This window comes from Sinocyclocheilus grahami, unplaced genomic scaffold (assembly GCF_001515645.1).
Source record: "Sinocyclocheilus grahami isolate Dianchi unplaced genomic scaffold, SAMN03320097.WGS_v1.1 scaffold568.1, whole genome shotgun sequence".
In the NCBI taxonomy this organism is placed as follows: Eukaryota; Metazoa; Chordata; class Actinopteri; order Cypriniformes; family Cyprinidae; genus Sinocyclocheilus; species Sinocyclocheilus grahami.
The window spans coordinates 537345-550965 of record NW_015505747.1 but is presented as its reverse complement, the minus strand read 5'-3'; positions in this window follow the sequence as shown (position 1 = coordinate 550965).

Below are 13621 nucleotides of genomic sequence, written 5' to 3'. Positions count from 1 at the left end.
GGACTGGGGGTATTTACGGCCGGTCTGAACATGGCAAGGAGGCAATTATCAAACAGGATGCCATCTAAAGGGGCAGTGAACCATACACAATGCAAAGGTCGATTTTGTGCAGTGTGAAGTCCCGTTGTCGAGGCCGCTGCACAATAACTCATAAATAAGGCTCTGGGGGAGTATTGTCAGGCTTCAGTCAGACCCCAGGCCACTTGACAATATGATAGAGTCTCTCCATGTGCCCACTTGGAGGTGAGGGTGTGATGAATGCTGGGTGTCTGTGCTGTAAAGTTTTATGTGGCAACTCTGATAATGTGATAATGGAGTGGCTGTCACTTATGAGGGCGACACAACGCTTAGTGTAGCACGATGGCTGACAGTCATGAGGAGATGTCAGTCATAGTGTGAAGGCAAGAGACATTGGGGTCTCGTTCATAAGATCCTCTATGGATTTTGGTGTGTATGTGTGCTTATTGTTTCAACAGTAGAAGATGCGTTTTTTACATGGAAGAAGTCAAGTCCAAAATATTTATAAATACACATTTCAAAGCAGATTTAAAGAAAATTATGATGGTAATTAGTGTTCAACTGATATTGATTTTTTTGATGGCTGATATAAAGTCGATATATATATGATAGTAAATATACATGCATAACAAAAGCTGAAAATTTGTATTATTTTATATATTTGCTACATTAAAAATAATCCAGAAGAAAATGGATTTTGAAAACAATTATTTGATATAACTTGACTTAACTTGATGATAAAGGATTTGTAAAGTAAATTATTTTTTAGATAGCAACTACTTGATCCTGTCTCTAATCCTATATAGTGTTTTTCTCAAATGAAGAAATAAAATGTGAATGTGAGTTAAAAGGAAGTAACACCGTAATCAACATTGCACTCCAGTACAATCCAACAATTGCGCACAGATTAAAATATTTAGGTGTGTTTTGAAATTAACACCCTGAACATTTCTGTTACTTGGGACGAACATTTAGAGCATAAGAAGGATTTACACTCTTAAAAATAACGGTGCTTCAAAAGGAAAGAACCATTTTTGGTTCCACAAAGAACCATTCAGTCAAAGGTTCTTTAAAGAACCATCTCTTTCTTACCTTTTTATAATCTGAAGAACCTTTTTTCACCACAAAGAACCTTTTGTGAAACAGAAAGGTTCTTCAGATGTTAAAGGTTCTTTATGGAACCATTTAGACAAAAAGGTTCTTCTATGGCATCGTGAAGCACCTTTATTTTTAAGAGTGTATTTGCGTTAAACAACCCTCAAAAGGCCACAGTTTCAGTTAACAGCACCCAATTACAGGGGGAAATGTGCCTTTCGTTTTTTTGGAACAGCGCAAGGGCTTTGGGAGTGGTTGAGGATATAAGACATTAGAGATATTAAACCATGATAAAGCTCCTAAATCTGCCATTTTCATCAGCAGCGCATAAGAGAATGGGAGGTGTGAGCAGCATCTGTTCTTAATCAGAAGCTCGCCGGTCTCGCCTGAATGAAATGGCATTACGTAGGCTGCATGATAATGCCGCTGCCCCCTCTCAGCATGGACCGGCTCTCAATCAATATCCACCGCTGCAGTGAGGCATAAGCCCGTATTCTCTATGCATTGATTCTTAATGGATTATCATTGCTGATAGTTTACTGCTGGGGATTTAGTGTTTACTCCAGTAACATGTCTCGTTCCCCTCCCATTTTTTCCCTTATTTTTTTCATCTCTCCTACAGGGTCTGTCGGTTTTATTCTCTGCTGCTCAGCTGTTTGTGTTTAAAAGGTTGCCGTCCTCCTGGGACGATACTATTCCTGTGCATCAGATTTCTCTTCTAAACTGTCTTTCTTTAGCGATCACTGGGGAACCTGGAATTTATCTTGCAGAGATAGAGAGGAAAAGAGAATGAGAAACTTGGCACCAGAGAGAAAAAGAGAAAGAGCTGCTTTGCTGTCTGCTGCCTACATAGGCAGCTGTCTTCTAAGGGAGTGTTGTTACAATCATGAAACCTTATAAATGGTGGTTTTGGAACACTCTACTTGGGTAGGAATCCTCCTAAACAGCAGGCTTCTGATTTTCACAAGTATTCTGATTTTAATAATAGCATGTACTCTATTAAAAGGATAGAAAAGGTAGTAAGGACATAGTTAAAATAGTCCATGTGACGACAGTCGTTCAACCGTAATTTTATGAAGCTAATAAAATACTCTTTGTGCGCAAAGAAAACAAAAATAACAAATTTAATCAATTTCTTCTCTTCCATGTCAGTCTTCAACAAGAGAAGATTGAAGGTTGAACCAGTGATGTCACACTATTTTAACAGTGTCCTTACTACCTTTTTGGGTCTTGAACGTGGTAGTTGCGTTGCTGTCTGTGCAGGGTCAGAAAGCTCTCAGATTTCCTCAAAAATATCTTAAATTGTGTTCCGAAGATGAACGAAGGTCTTACAGGTTTGGAACAACACAAGGGTGAGTAATTAATTAATGACCGAATTTTCATTTTTGGGTGAACTAACACTTTAAGCATAAAAAAAACACAACACATATAACACAAATGTAAGAAAAGTAATATATTTTAATTAATACTCTTGAGTTGTTCTTATTGATACTTTTTCAGTGTTAAATGAACTTACAGAACGTTTATAAATGGCATTTCTTTGTCAGGCATCTTGGGAGTTATTTTTTTCACGCAACTTTGCACAATGCAGTCTGGGTTTTGCCGCAAAGGGTACTTGCAATACTAAGAATTTGGCCAACATTAAATGCCTATCACAGTAGACAGCATAATCTCACATTTGATTTTGACGTTAGTACGTTGCTAAGCTAATAGCACTGAACTGTAAGCATAAAAAGCACAACACACAAATGTTGAGTAAAACGACCCATTTTAATTACCCTGAGCTGTTTTTAATTGATATTTTTCAGCACTGAATAAAATTGATTTTGATGTTAGCATAATGATTATGCTTATTAGGGCTGCCACAAAGTTCACTACGCTATTTTCGTGATCAATTTAAATAATGCTATCAGTCAAATTATTTTTTTTTATTTTCTATTTTTTTGTGGCCAATGAATCACAATCAAAATTCTACTGTAGGGAAGCAGAGAGATTTTGTAACTATAACTGTACAGAAGCATACAAATAGGATCTGTAGACCAGGCTGTCTAACACTGGCAGGTTACTTTTTTGTAGTTGTGGGTAAATTGTCTTGCTTTCGTCTTTCATGTCTTCTGACATGATTTTGTGTAGCAGAAGTAGTTAGATTATTTATAATATCATATTTTTTTAAATATTAATATACATTTTTTAAAACTTTATTAATTAGTACATTTTAGTAAATTAGTAAAAAGACACATCTATGTCCTACCTTTTGGAACATTCTTTGCATCTGGTATCTTAAAATGTCCAAAAATCTTGTTAGATTTCATAACAGAGTAGTAGAGAGGAGGATAGATAGAAGAGGGGTTAAAATTGTGAATGTGATGCTGCAGATTGAATGGAAGCCAACGAGGTGTTTTCTCTGGGCTTTTCAGCCTCCCCGTTGCCCTTTTGTGCCCATCACTTCTTGCTAACATTCTCTCATTTGCCTCAATCATGGTCCCTCAGTCAGCTATTGCAATAGTAATTATGGCCGACAGCTATTTTTTAGTTCCTTTTGTTGATGTGCAAGTACGTTGGTTTGCCCTTTGCTGTGAGAACATGAAATGGCAAGGAAAGTGCGGAGCAAGCAGTAATGGGCCGTATATGTTTTTTCCACTATCTCCTTTTGTAAGGGGATGGAGAAAAGCATATTATTTCCAGGCCATTAGCAGGCACTTGTAGCTGTTCTTTGCTCTATAAAGTATTAATGCGGGTGAAGCCGCACACTGATGGAGCAGAGAGCCTTGGATTTGCAGCACAAGTCAGGTTTAGTGTAGATGCACTCCTTGACTTGAGCACCTGGAGTCTGCTGGTGGGAAAATACAGTACAGTTGGTCTGTGTTACTAAACTAAATCCAACATAGGCTTATTGGGATAACAAAGCCTCTACCTAAATTTTTTAAAAACTTCAAAAAATGCACCTATACATACAATTCACTGCAGTTTCCATCTGAAATGACCACTAGTGACAATAAAACACCAACAACTTTTATCTCTTTTCACACAAATTATAATTACATATTTGATTAATAATGGATTATGTTTGTGTGTTTCTGTGCACAATACTATATTGTGGACTCAAAACCCTTTTACCATAGTGCATGACATTTGCATCTCATAACCAGCTCCATATTGATGGCTTTTCTGATGTAGCAAACTTGCTTGGTAGCTCACCTGGTACAGTATTGCACTTGCGATAGAGCATTAACTTTTTAGTGTAAAACAACCTATACAATAGAATAAACCATTCCCAGATTCATGTTAAATCCGAAAGCAATCATATCACCCAAAGTGTTGCGAAATGTGCAAGAAGAAACATAAGAGCATTTTTTAGAAAGAAACATAAGGCATATTTTCCCAGTGAGCCTGGGTTGACTAAACTGAAGCTGAAAGTTGAGATCTGGTTATAATAATAGGGGCACTAATCACTGAAGCTGAAAGTTGAGATCTGGTTATAATAATAGGGGCACTAATCAGTGAAATCGGCCAATCAATCAGAACTTGGCTGTGACAGTGTTCACAATTTGTGGTGTTGTTGCCACAAAATTTTTTTTTTGCCAGTTCTCTGAGAAAAATATCTATCCTTCTCACATTATTACAGAGGTTTGCTTATAGTCTGAAAAACAATCTCACAACAGAACCAACGTTTTGTTTTGGCTACGGAAATGCAAGTCTAATACCTCTCAGAAATAGTTTTGTCTGGTAAAGAGAAGTACATGGCAATTTTCTCCAGGCTAATTGCTGTGACGCTTCTTCATAGAGCCCATTGATAACAAGCAGGGTTTTTTATGTCAACACTGGGTTCATGGTATGTTGCTTCCTCTGAATTTCTGACTATAAAATCAATCTCAAGTCTCAGATAACTAAAAACTGTTGATTGGTGTAATTATCATTCTTTGCCTTTGGTGAAATTCAGACACTTCGAAAATGCCGAAGTGACAGAACACTTTTTTGCATGTTTTGAGAAAGATCCTTAATTGTGCTTGTTTCTTTGTATGGCAAGTAATTTGAAACTCACTCAAGGACATGTTATTTTCTTCTTCTCGCCATTTCAAGCAACCCAAGGAACAGGTAAAGAATCTATTCACTGAAAAAAGTTGATACGTGTGTTCAAGTGGAATGTGAATCAGAGCCAAATAGCCCCGATGTCGACTTTCCTGTCAAGACTTCCTCCAAATTCAGAGAACAAAAATGACCTTAACTTCTTTATCCAGCCCTGTGACGGGTCCTTGATACTGAATTTAAGAACGTTCTGTACTTTCCCCTGTCTCTGGACTATGTACACACAGTTACCTTTTGTTTATAGTGCATAGTGTGTGAGAAGGCAACCTGTAGCTGGACTATGAATCTGGTGTGATAACACATGCTAAAGAATCAATATCACAGTTTGTGTGCACTCAAGGTTTATTTACTCATGTAGTTTAGTGCGGTAGTGTCTCATTCTTCTCCATTATTGCATTATTTCTATGTTGGATGTCATAATTGTTTGCAGCCATGGTTAGGATCGTGTGTTATTTATGACTGAATGGAGGATAATTGGCGATGGAGCTTAATGCTGTAGTGGTGCAGTTCATTGATTCCACATCATGGTCGACCTGCGTCTGCCACCATCTACCAGCCAATGAATGATGAGCAGGTCAGCTACTGCAATTCTCATTCGCTGAGGCTTGTCATTCCCATCATGCTTGCTGGCTTGATTGAAGTTCAGGCTTCTTGTGCTAATTAAAACCCCTTTGTCATAAAGGCAACTTTGTCATACAGACAATGCATTCTATTATGTATTTTTATCTTTATGTATTTCATTGCTTAAAGGATCGGATGAATCAAAAATCCTTGATTAATTCCTACATACAAATGATTATGGAAGCCTGTTCCACCTCAGAGTAAAACAAAAAAGTTACTTTATTATATTTTCTAAAAATAGTCAGATTATTTTATTTTATTTTATTTCATTTCATTTTATTTTGAAGTGGAAACAGCTTCCATATGTTAACCCATTTTTGTGTCATGGTTTTTGTTTATTTTTAAATACATTGCAGTGGTAGTATTTTGGCTTTCTTTTTTATTCTTTTTTATTATTTTATAGTAGTAAAAAAGGTATTGATAAATGTGTGTGTGTTTTAAACAATATTCTAACGATGCCTGAATCATTAAAATATAGTTGAACCATGGACGTCTATAATATTTAATATCCATTTAGCATTCTAGTTATATCTGTAAGTTGTATGATATTTAGTTAGAGACCCTTCTGTTTTGCATCACGATCCATATGTGGGGGGAGTTCCTGCTGAGTTTGTCCCTCCAGGGCAATTGTACATCATTCTACAATCTAGTTTACGATGGAGGGATTCATATCTCAGTTTTCACAAGAATCATACAGATAACTCATGTCAGCCTTCCTCAGCTCTCCGTGTGAGCGAAGTGCAGGCACAGCACATTAACCATATTTACTGCAGACAATTTCCAAAGGAAATTGCCTCGGCAAAGGGAAAAGGGCATTTAGAAAATCCAAACTCTAGATTTCAATCAAGATACATCAGTTTAAAATATTATTTCCTTATGTACATGCTGTTGCCTTTGTCTCTGTTTGTGAACTGTGACACTTTACAGGGTATTTTATGTGGACAAAGACACAAATTGCTTGCCGTCATATGCGGATTTGGGAAGAATAATAGGTTTTTAATGTGAAAAGCAAATGGGAAGCCCTTTTTTCTACATGCAGGCCATCTGTCACCCGACAATTTCCAAAGGAAATTGCCTCGGCAAAGGGAAAAGGGCATTTAGAAAATCCAAACTCTAGATTTCAATCAAGATACATTAGTTTAAAATATTATTTCCTTATGTACATGCTGTTGCCTTTGTCTCTGTTTGTGAACTGTGACACTTTACAGGGTATTTTATGTGGACAAAGACACAAATTGCTTGCCGTCATATGCGGATTTGGGAAGAATAATAGGTTTTTAATGTGAAAAGCAAATGGGAAGCCCTTTTTTCTACATGCAGGCCATCTGTCACCATGGAGAAAACAATCTTGCCAGAGCATGTTACATTAAACAAGATCATGTTACATCATGAAGCACTTTTTGTTCTGATGTGAGAGAAAATTGGAGGACTAATTAGAGTCCCTTCAAAGAAACAGATTAGAACCTAATTTGTTTCAGCACTTAGTGACACTTTCCATGCGTTTTTTTGAACACCCAGTCTTAACTCCTCTGAGCGCTGATTACATTGGTGTTTTGAGTGTTGCTCTCCATCATGCACCATTCCTTCCTTGCATGGATGCCCTCATTCTTCAGATCTTTTGCCAGTCTTCATCTTAAAGATAAGCCTTCCAACTCAAGCTGTTAGTCTGACTTTTAGCTTCACTCTTAAGTATCATTCAAAGGAGCAATATTCTACACTTTTTATTTGTTTTCTTAAACTCCATTTATGATGGTAGGCAAGGTTTATTGCACCGATTTTGTTACAATTATCCAGCCTTAAACATGCTGTTTTGATTACTGTTACTCTTAAATCTTTTGCATGAGGTTTCATGCTGCTAAAACCAACCACTTTTAATTATTACTATTATTACCATATTTCTCAAATGAAAAAAAAACTCAATTTAATGAGGAAATAAATGCAGTTTTATTTCAAGAGTTTTGTCAGGTTTATTAGCTATCATACCACACAGAATTTTATTGTCTCGTTCAGAGTTCCAGCATGTATTTATTGAGCTGAAGCAGTAACGGAGATCAGGTTTGTGCTGATGCCTTCCAAGCTGCCTCTCATGTGTATGGAAACACCTAATTGCATATTGTGTGAAATATAAAATTTTATTTTACTCTAAGATAGATAGACAACAACACAATTACTAATAAAGTAACATATTTAAATAACTTTTTTTTTCTGTTCAAAAATTCATCGTCTAGTCGTTTTTGATGATATATCGCCTTTAAAGGCCAGTGCTGGGCTTTAACCTCTGATTAGTTTGGACATCAGAGGAAGTGACTCTCACCCGGTTCTTGACCGCTGACCTACACCGAGACATCAGAGATGGAGTAAGGGGATAAACGGCAGCCATGCTCTGTCAAAAGTGGGTGGTGGAATTCTGCTGAGGTGGCCGAAGTTCTTGGTGCAATTGATTAAACAATATTTCTCCCTGCTCGATGTGAAGGGAAGGAAATATATTTGCTCTTTCAGTGTGAGCCGAACGCCCCCGTGCCTCACTTGGGGCATAAAATGATGTGTTATTTTAATTTACCAGTCCAAGCTAATTTCTCTCTCATTCTCTTAAGCATCAAGGATGCTTGTGGAAATCCTAGAATTCAAATGACATGCAATTAGATGGATTTCAAGTTCATGTATTTGTCATGTATCATTTCCTTAATTAGTCTGTGAGAAACTGATGTTCACTAGACAGCACAGGAGCTGTGTGAAGAAAAACACAATTGAATGAATTGCTCATTGTACATTCTGATCTTTCTTTTGTACATGCAAGCAGTCAAGTGAGGATTCCTTTCTGCACTCAAAGAGAGAAATGGAGAGGAAAATGTCAGGTTTACAGTGCCGTCTCGGACCCTTTCACATTCCTGGAAAAATTGCTGTGATTGACACAATGTTGAATCTCCCTCTTTCTCTCTGTTTCTCTGCATAGGACGCTGGAACCTGCTTAAACCAGCCTAAGCTAATTTGCTGGTCTTAGCCAATTTTAGCTAATTTATTATTAAGAATGATTTATTCTTGTTTTAATTAGCTAAAAAATTCCAAAATCCTTCTAAACCAGACTCCTGGTTGAGAAACACTGCTCTAAAATCAGCTAACAGACCATTCTGATCTGACTGGAGACTATGGCTGCAACAAACAATTAGTCTGATAATCGATTAATGTAAAAATTATTACATAGATATTTATAAGTTATACATGCTAGTGTTGTCACAATACCAACATTTTGACTTTGATACGATACCTGACTAAAATATCTTGATACTACTACTGAACAGATACCACAAACAAAACATAACACAACAGGAAAAGTAATTGAATAATAGATGATCCACATGGAGCTTATAGTTATTTTATCTATTAATAATAATAATAAAAAAAACAAGTTCAAGTCAAGTTCACTTGACCAGTGTGTGCCTGCCCTGCTTTTTAAACATTTCATCCCTCTTCAAAAAACAATGACAATGCCACTACACAGGACTATGGTGAGCAACTACAGAGCCTAAAGGTAAATGTATATCTTTGCAACAGTGATAAGTTAGCTAAAATGATAAAGTCAAATTAGATGATTATTATTGACCTCAATTGCCCTGTTCATGTCGCAAAATAAATCTTTTGACTTATATTTGAAGCCATGAGATAGGAATGAGATATGAGCAAAATCTTATTTCATGATATGAGTAATTTTATTACAATTTATATCATGATATAGTAATTTTTGTTATTTTATCCTTAAGCAACAAACGCCGAGGACAAATACAATAAAGTAGACACAAATTAAATAAACAGTTTTTAGGTAAAGTAGGTCTATTTAGCATTCAAGCAAGAGATAATACAGAAATTGAATAAAGTAATCAAAATGTCAAAAATATAGTCTTAACTATGAATTAAATATACATTGATCCTTATTAAAGCTACTGAAGTTAGTCAAGATCAGTGAGTGATTTTCTCTTTTTCTTTTGTTGTTTGATTAACATTATAGATACAGACAGCAGGAAGAATATTCGTCTGTTACATTAAGAGCTACACCAATCCAATATATTGATACACATGCATTTTCTTTCTCAGCTGTTTATGTCATAAGTCATAAGATAAGCATTTGTAGCGAATCAGCTCAAAGGGGGAATATGAATAATTAATCATAACTAGTTATAATTAATTATAAATATTTAGATCCGCTGTAAGCATTAATTTGGCCTCTCAGTGTCAACTGTCTGGTAATTCTAAGAACGTTAATTTCCTGGTTAAGGAAAATAACTTTCTTACTGTACAATACTACTCTGAGCATGTAGCAAAAATCTGCATGATTAGGGACTCCAGTTATGAGCAAACAATGAACAACGTCAAGTGTGATACAAGTAAGACTTTATTAACTACATAAACACTTAAACTAGTCTAACATACACATACACACACACGCATACAGTTGGTATAGGAAAAGGGTTAAAGCTTAGGCAGTAAAGAGAGGAGATTGATACGGAGGGCGTCAGAGAGCTCGCCAGTTGCACCAACACCAGTTACACAAGCATATTATGCATATTATGCATATTATGCATATAACAGCCCGCTGTTAAGCACTCTGCTCTCGCCAGGCACGCTCCGAGGAGTGTGTCCGTGCCTGTGATCTTGCTATTGCAGTCCCGCTGCTGCTGAGGCACGATGGCGACTGAGTTCGTGGGAATCGCATATGATTTGGTGGACGGGTTGGAGACGGACCTGATTTCTCTCCTCGACGGCGCTCCATGGGAGATTCCCGTCAGGAGAGATCTCCTCTCACAGGCGGAGGGTATGATCATCCACCCCCGCCCGGAGCTATGGAAGTTGTGGGTGTGGCCCCTGGGGGGGCACACCTCGTAGCTTCCGGTCCCTCAACCGAGGTTGTTGAGACCATCCTCCAATCCAGAGCTCCCTCCACGAGAAAACTGTACGCCTTGAAGTGGAAACTTTTCACTTCTTGGTGTGGACACCGCCAGCTCAACCCAGTTAACTGCCTGGTTGGTACAGTGCTGGAGTTCTTGCAGGCCCGTTTCTCCGCAGGGTTGACCCACTCCACCCTGAAGGTCTACGTGGCGGCTATTGCGGCCAACCACGCCCCTCTTGGTGGCCAGTCAGTGGGCAGACACCCCCTAGTTACACGTTTCCTCCGCGGTCTGTAGGCCTCCCTTCGAACCTATTGAGGAGATATCTGATCACCTCCTTACTATCAAAACTACCTTCCTCTGGCGATATCTTCTCTCAAGAGAGGTGGGGATCTGCAGACCCTTTCAGTGGCCCCTTCTTATCTTGACTTTGGGCCCGGTCAAAGCATTTCTGTACCCTCGAGCGGGGTATGTTCCTAAGGTCCCCTCCTCTACACCACAGCCTGTCGTGCTCCAGGCCCTCAGTCCTCGTCCCTTAGGGGATCCAGACCAGCAGAAGCTTAACTGTATGTGTCCAGTGCGAGCATAGTGGATAGTGGATAGTGGATGCCATTTCTATTTCCTATGAGTCCTCTGATCTCCCTTCGCCTCTTGGGGTCAAGGCTCACTCTACTAGAAGTGTGGCGGTCTCTGAGGCCTTCCTGGCAGGTGTCTCCATGCAGGACATCTGCGACGCCGCGGGATGGTCCACGCCCCCGACCTTCGTCAGGTTCTATGACCTAGACATGCGAGCCACTCCTGGCTCTTCTGTTCTCTCGCCCTAGCTGTGATGCCTGTCCTAGCAGGGCAGACGATTTTCATGAATTCAAAAGTTTACGTCAGAACGGCTTTACGAACGATTTACACAAAAAAATTGTTCTGCTCGTGTTTCAGGAATGAGGCCCTATATCTTTTTAGTCAAGTTGCATATTGATGTCATGTCATAAAAATATTTTTGATATGACTATATTTATATTGTAGTGATCACACACATGATCACAATTTAATAAAAACATTGTAAGTTACTAATTATAATGCTTATATTTCCTCAGTTATTGAAACATCAGTTACAGAAAAGCAAAGAACATTTACATTATCAAAGAACATCATCACTGACTCCTGTTATAATCAGTGAAGCCGTCTACACTGTATGATGAATAAATCTCTTATACTTTCATCGTACGTACATTTGCAATTTGTTGTTTATGATGAGAGAATTCGCGAGAGAGCTGAATTCAGTCACCGTGCACACTCAACAACAAAACTCTGTTGTTTCAGTGATGACTCATCTGAACGCCTCTGATTGGCCATTGCATTCATAAACTCAACGTAACCGTGTGTGATTGGTGATGACGCACAACACTGTAAAAACGAGGAAGAAGAAATATGATGGAACAAATAAGCCCTAATATTAATTAGATAAGTCTAGCCTGATGATGATAATAATAATAATAATCTTCATCATTATCTTGATATCGTCAAAGGCATCAGCCACAGGTGATATCTTGGACTATTGTTGATACATGATACTATCGTCTATTGGCACAACCCTAGTTTATAAAGTATTTTACTGCTTACAGCTTCAATGGGCTGTTTTTGGTTAGTAGCTTATTGTGTAACTACTTTCACCTTGACTAGAGTTGAACTACTGTAATAGCTTGGTGCTAAGCATAACCTGTGGGGAAAAACACATTAAATCAGCCTGAGCTGGTTTTATAGGAGTTTTGGGTACTTTTCAGTTGGTCCACCAGATGAACAGCAGCTTGACCAGACTGGGATATCATCTAGACCAGCTGAAGACCAACTAGACAGACTGGGAGACCAGCAAACCATCTTAGGCTAGTTTAAGTGAGGCTTTTCCACGCGGATGTTGTATGTATTAAATAGGCTATGCTGTATGTGTGTGCTGTAATCCTAATGTGTTCAATGTATGATTCTACATATACTTTGTTTTAAGTGTGCTCACAGGGATTTGCAGGGCTCTATCGTACCACCCACACACAGATCTGTAAAAGCCTGCCCCATATTACACTCTTGCTGACCCACTTATGGTGTTTAACAAAATGTGGACCTCATTGCTATTGCTGTTTGCAGCCATCTTGACAATCCATCTGGACCTCTGAAAGAAAAAAGTCAGTTTACAGCTTGATTGCAGGGGACTCTGATGTCCTGAAGATGACCCTTACACAAAAGACGTGTGAATGACAGAGCAAGATCCTGCCCCGTGATTACTGCTATCTTGAGGTATCCATGCCTGAGGCACACCTAGAAAACACATCTGTGAAAAGCACTTGGTAAAATAGAATAGGCCTATATTTAAATCAAAGGAATTTTGAACAGGCCGTATCCTTTGGAGTGTTTCCTTTAAATGTGTATTTTTCATTCAGGCCCTATAATTGAAAACAGTTCAGCGATGTGATTTGGTCAAATATATTTGGATGAAAGATGGAAAATCCTTTCTTCTCTGCTAAAAGGAAAGACTCATTCTACACTAGTGGCGCTTTAAGTCTTGAAAATATTGGGCTGAATGAGACTGTGTTGCATTTGAAGTATCCAGGCTTCTCTCTTTCAGGGCAGGTTTCATTCTCTGCTGAATCTAAGAGATCGATTTCAAAGCAAAGCTATGAAAATGCTAATGCCGTGAAACCTACAGGAAATGAATCCTAAAAAATCATTCCAATAATACCATCAGCTAAATCGAAGACAAATAGAAAATGAAACGTAGACTTAATTATGTTAAGTCGACATGTGATTTGACTTAATGCCACAACTCAGGTTGCTCAGCTCAAAATTAAATCCTAATATAAATGTTTCATTTATTTGATTTAAGCGTTGCACTCAGTCCATGGTCCTCAGATGAACTTGAAATGATGCAACAGGGA